Source organism: Carettochelys insculpta, chromosome 1, assembly GCF_033958435.1.
Source record: "Carettochelys insculpta isolate YL-2023 chromosome 1, ASM3395843v1, whole genome shotgun sequence".
NCBI lineage: Eukaryota > Metazoa > Chordata > Testudines > Carettochelyidae > Carettochelys > Carettochelys insculpta.
In genome coordinates, this window is record NC_134137.1 from 286,826,706 (window position 1) to 286,832,706 (window position 6,001).

The following is a 6,001-nucleotide window of genomic DNA, read 5'->3' on the forward strand; positions in this document are numbered from 1 at the left end:
CCTCCTAGTGCCTCTGCCTCACTCTGAACAGCTGCTCTGTGGTGCCTAGATTAGGGGATAGGGAGAACAGTGGGATGGAGTGGGCTGGGAACAGGGAGAAAGAGGCAGGCAAGAGATAGAGTCTTGAGGTAAAGTGTGGAGATGGAGCAGGGTGCGGGTAGAAGAGGGGCTGGGACCCAGAGGGGATTGAGTGTCTAACCCATCTAGAAGGGAAATCAGTGTTCTTTTGGATAATGCAGAAATCAGGGGTCATCCAATGGAATAAACAGACATCAGGTGTAATACAAAGAATTCCGCCCCCCCACCGCCACCCCCCCTCCCCAATGCATGAAAAGAACTGGAAAAGTTCTTAGAGAAGTAGCCATTCTGGTCAGTGATGCAATCCCATGCTCAGAACAGCTCTCAGCCTCTGACTGCCAGAAGCCAGGATTGGAAGACAGACGTGAATCATTTCAAAATTGCTTTGTTTTGTGTTCTCCCTAAAGCTCTGGTATTGGCCACTGTCAGAAGCAGGATACTGGGCTCAGTGGACCATTGGTACAACCAGCACGGTGACATTTATGTTCTGGTAGTTACCTTCCTACTCTCTCATGTGTGAGGGCAGCGCAGTGTATGTGCAATCCTCCTAATGTTATTGACTCCCATCTGTCACGTAACAAAGTTACACATTAAAAGATAACGTTGGCAACGGCACCAACCCTTCAATCTGAGATGCTATAAAAAGATTAAGGAAGAGTAGAAGTAAATATTATGTATGTGTATTATAGAAGGAAAACACCTATGCCAGAAAGAGTATGGCAAAAACCTATTACAAATAAATGGTTATTGTGCTCTACGTGAAACTGAACTATATACATTGATTGGGACACACCAATAATCACATTTCCCTGGTGTAACCTAACATTCCTCCACTTGCTTTCTTGAAGGCTTACAAAGTGGTCCAAGGTTCTCGTACATTTCTCTCATTGCTTAATGGAAGGAAGGCTCAAAGCCAAACACCTGATGGGTGGGAGCTTATTTTCTCCACTCAGAACCTAGTTCCTAACTGAAGCTTATTGGTTACTCCATTTAAAGCCTTTCTAGCACACTAGGCTCGTTGGGCCTCTCTACAGCCCAAGAAAAAAAATAAATGAAAGATAAATCCTGCCATCACTACTTAAACTGCCTGAAAGTTGTGAGAGAAAAGCTACTGAAGGGCTTTGAGCAGGAGAAAGGTTTTCAGACAGCGTGTCTGGAAAGGATGCTGCCTCAAACCAACATCCACTGTAAGTGGTAAAGGAAAGCAGTAGAAGGAAGGGAAGGAGGCTGCTTGGAGGAGGCCTTCAAGAAGGCTTTGCTTTACTACTTTGTTAAAGCTTCATGTTTCATTTTACATAGAACATGAACAGATATCGCCCTTTCTTCCTCACTCCATGCACGTGCAAACCCATTCTAGGGACATGATTCAGTCTCTGGGTTGCTTGTAAACGAGTGCATCTTGCTACTCTTGGAGCATGGCTAGCCACCTAAACTCACACTGTGGTAATTTCTGCTGATGAGAAGCTTATCAACGGGAGGAAAAGTCTGATTTCAGAATCCTCAAACACACACTTCTGGCTTTTATGTGGAATTTGGGGTTAAGTTTATGTGCACATGCATGAAATTTTTTTTGCTGTACACAATGTTTGCAAGAATGAATCACTCACTCAAATGTTTGCAAAAAGCAGTCAAATTACAGCTCCAGTAAAGACAAAAATTTGCTTGGAACAAATGTTTGCATATACTTGTTTCTCTTATATAAGTCACCAAGCGCAAATCTTGACCATTCCTCCCTTAGTGCTTGCGTCCTTCAAAATACTTGTAAGCAATTACTATATAATATACGATATAATATAGCTATTTGGCTACACTATATTCAGTTATTTCAGTCTCACTTCATAAATTAGTCCCTCCAGATTCGGTATCATTTGTTATTCTGGGAGGTTCCTCCAGAATTGGACCTCTTCCCAATACTTACTGTATACTACCAGCTAGTGGTAGTGGTAGAAAACTGCCCAGTTTAGCTCCTAAATTACATTTAAGTCAGTGGTAGTAAAGCTGGTGCTGGTGCTTTCTCCACAGCATTGCATACTCTGTTTCTGTGAAATCTGACAAGGTTACAAGTTCACCAGATTTACCCTAGGGATCTAGTCAAGGCAACTCAAGTTCCAAGCCCTCTGGTCAGTTGGTCCTAGGCTCCAGCAAAAGGAACTAAACTTTTTAGGTTGCCTCCCTCCATTAACAATAGGGTGTTGAAAAGACAAGATTCCTCTCCATTTTAAGGCCATACCACCCATTACACAGCAGATAGAGGGACATCCAAATGGAAATTGATTTCAATTTATGCACTAAAGGGGCCCTGGGCAGCCTGCCATCACTTTATAAACCAGTCCAATCTATTGCTTGATCACCTTCAAACCCCACCCCTTTACTACAATGTACCCATTGTCAAATATATCCTACAGCCCTACATTGCAGCAAACCATACTCCTCATCTGAACTGTAACCCTGAATAATTTAATTTACCACCTACCAGGAACAAGGTGCTGGACTCTAATGACTCCTCAAAATTAGTACTTCTTGGTTACCTTACTGATAATCTCTGCCCAGGACTGAGGCCATGGATACACTACAAAATTAAGTTGACCTAATTTACACCACCATACAGTTGCCACAATAACGCCATTGCTTGTGTGTATCTGCACTCATTCCTCCTGTTGGCAGTGTGTGTTTTCACCAGGAGGACTTGTGTTTATTGCACTTCTGAAAGCTGCTAATGGTATGTCGCTTGTGGAAGTAGAGATAAGTTGGTGGAGCATGTCAGTTGTATCAGCAGAATTAAAATTTAAGTGTGGGCTACTCTGTAGTTAAACCGACATAAGCTACTCCCCCTGCAGAAAGATGTCTCCCACTTATATTTATGAAGCCACATATAAGCGTTTGGCTGGGTGGTGTTAGCACTCTACCCTCTTAGACAGTATGGCCACCAGAGAGTTTTGTCCACAAAACTCACAGAAAACAGCTACACATAACATGCGTTTTGTCGACAGTCTGTTGACAAAACTCAGCACTTCAGCTGACAGCGTTCTGCCTCTCTGCAATGAGGAATAACACCTTTGTTGACAGTCTCTGTTGACAAGAAAGCCAGAGGGCCCCCTGGAGCCTCTGCAAGTCGACAGACAGGGCTTCCGGTTCACCAGGTAGTCCTCCTTCTTGAGCTTCCAGCTGGCCCTTCTGTTGACAGAGGAGCTAGGCAGGGTGGCTGCTCTCTGTTAACAGAGAGCAGCGCTCTTTTGACCCACTTTTCTGTGTGGATGTGATCTGTTGACCAAAGTTTTGCAGGAAGATCCATTCTGACAGTTAACTTCGGTCAACAGATCACTGTAGCGTAGATGTAGCCTATGAGTATTAGGACCCTATGTTTCCCTACACCCTGTTTCCCATACCCTTAACCCTACTCTCTTGGCACAATCATACCAAAGAAACTATTTCCCAGTATTCCAAGCCGGTGTGATATTTTTAGCTGAAATTAACACATAAAACTTGGGTGGGTGAGGCACGAGGAGGAATGTGAGTGGGACAAGTACTTTAGTTTTCTAGTGCTAGCTCACATCATTCCGTCAATACCTGAGGAACACTCCTCTCTGCTAGGAAACACCCTGCATTCCCTCACGAGGAGTGGTTTTACTTTCTCTGAAATGTGAGCCTCCCTTTGCTCACATTCACCCTATAATTATTAAGCATCTAGGAAACAGCATCTTGGATTGTCAGTTCACAGGCAAGGCAGAATTTGAGAGTCACAAACCTCTGTTCGGGAGCAAAGCAGATAATGCCCATAGGAAGAGGCCTGTGCTCTGGCTTGCCCTTCACCCCCACTGCTTCTTGAGGTGTGGTTTTTGTCAAAAGGCACTGCTGTCCCCATGCCCAACTCAAGTATCATAGTGCCCTTTAATCCATACTGCAACACTTGCCCCGTTCTGACTCAGACACAAGCTTGCCATGCACTGAATCACCAACCCCCCTCTCAGCTACACAAGCGCGTGCCTTGGAGACCTTTGAGGGGACGTAAGCAGCAGTTAAACACTTATGGCTGGCCTGTGACAGTGACTCAGACCTTCTGGGGTCAGGCTGTAAAACTGTAGTATAGACAGACATTCAGGCTAAGGCTGAAGCCTGAGCTTTGACCCCAGGAGGGGATAAGCTTTCCACAGTTCGGGTTCCTGTGCTAACCCCCACTGCCTACACTGCAATTTTACAGACCCACAGCCCAAATCCCACAAGCCTGAATCAGTTGTCACGAGCACCCATGGCTGGAAAGTAACTGTTACGTAGACATGTCCATTACATATTGAGCATCGGGGCCAAACCTGCTTAGCTTCTGCTCTCCCAAGCCACTGCAGAGGTCACTTGTACAGGTGTGGAGGAACGCCTTCAGAGAGCAGCTCCCCTCCTTTTTGTTAAGAACCCCCTTACTCATTGGTGGATAAACACACACACTCCTGTCCACGCAATCACCCTGCCCCAACACAGATGCCAAACTCCAAATGTTTCCTCTCCCTTTTCATCCCCCCCCGCCCTTTATTCTGTGCATCTATTTCCAGCTTACTCCCGTCACTTGCTGGAAGGCTACATACCGCTCAGAGTGGGTGGGGGAGGCACCAATTGGTGGTGCTGTAGGACTGAGATGGCCCCTCAGCATTTGTGCCTCTGAGCTATTTGATCTTACAAATAATTGTGTGAGAGATCACTGTAGAAAGAGAATGTAGATTTTAAGGACACTTTCAGTAGGGGAATAAGTGGATTTAGAGTCCTACAGCTCTTGTCCCCCCGCCCCAACTACCTGACTTTTGCTCCCTCCCCTCAGACAGGTCAGGAAGCAGCATTTTAAACACTGGCTCTGTAAAGAAGCGGCAGCAGTAGGAACGGAGCAGGGGAAGGGAATAATTCAAACAAAAATGCAATAATTCAAACAAAATGCCTCACAGTGGTGGGAACACAGAGCCATGAAAACAGGATTTTCATAAGGGCACTGCTGTTGTTAACAACCAGAAGAGAAACACTCTCCTTGGCTTGTCCTTCCACACACCTACCACCATTAAAAATGGGTGATAAGAGGATTATGCAACCACCATGACAACCATGCTAATCAGCAGGCATTTGGCTGTGGTAATCGCAAGTGATACTACTAGATCTGTAGCTCACTATGAGCCCACCCGCCCACACACACACAAAAAAGACCAAAACCAAACACACTTTACATACCAGGTACAGTCTAGCTTTTAAGAAGTTGCTTAAAAGAAATCCATCCCTCCAGCTATAAAGCTGGGGGTTTAAGCCTTTAAAGGGGAAGGGTCATCTTGTGATTAGAGTGCTAGCATATGCTTATGGCCTGTTCCACCACCCAATTTCTATGCAACTTCGTGCCAACCACCATTCAGGGTCCCTCACCACACAGAGTGGGACAGCAACTATCTGGCTGCCTGTTCTTCTACACCTTGCAAATACTTGCTGTTGTGCTTTCTCAACAAGCACTACCAAACCAAAGTACTGTGACAAGCTGTCTCCACAGCCCGCAGGGTAACCACAGACTGTAGCAGGCTGATGGGGCAGTAGAATCTCATCCTGCTGCCTGAAGGCTAGTAATTCCTGTAGACAAGCCCTTACTCCTGCTGGATAATGAGGATAAGAACCCTTTCCTACTTCACAGGTGCTGTGAAGATCAACTGTATCACTGCAGTACCTGAACACCAGAAAAAAAGCAGTCAAATAGAACTTTAAAGACAAACAGAAAATTTATTAGGCGAGCTTTTGTGGGACAGACCCACGTCTTCAGACCATAGCCAGACCAGAACAGACTGAAGATGTGGGTCTGTCCCACAAAAGCTCACCTAATCTATTTTGTTAGTCTTTAAAGTACTACTTGACTGCTCTTTTGTTTTGACAGTATATAAACTAGCACAACTTTCTCTCTGTTACTACTGAA

The 6,001-nt window shown here is 45.1% G+C and overlaps 1 protein-coding gene across 1 annotated transcript in view; it reads right to left on the bottom strand.

Annotated features, from left to right (window-relative positions):
- LOC142021700 (retinoic acid-induced protein 3-like) overlaps positions 1-6,001 on the bottom strand; it is a 53,740-nt gene that overhangs the window by 45,508 nt on the left and 2,231 nt on the right. The gene's annotated exons all lie outside the window — the stretch shown is intronic.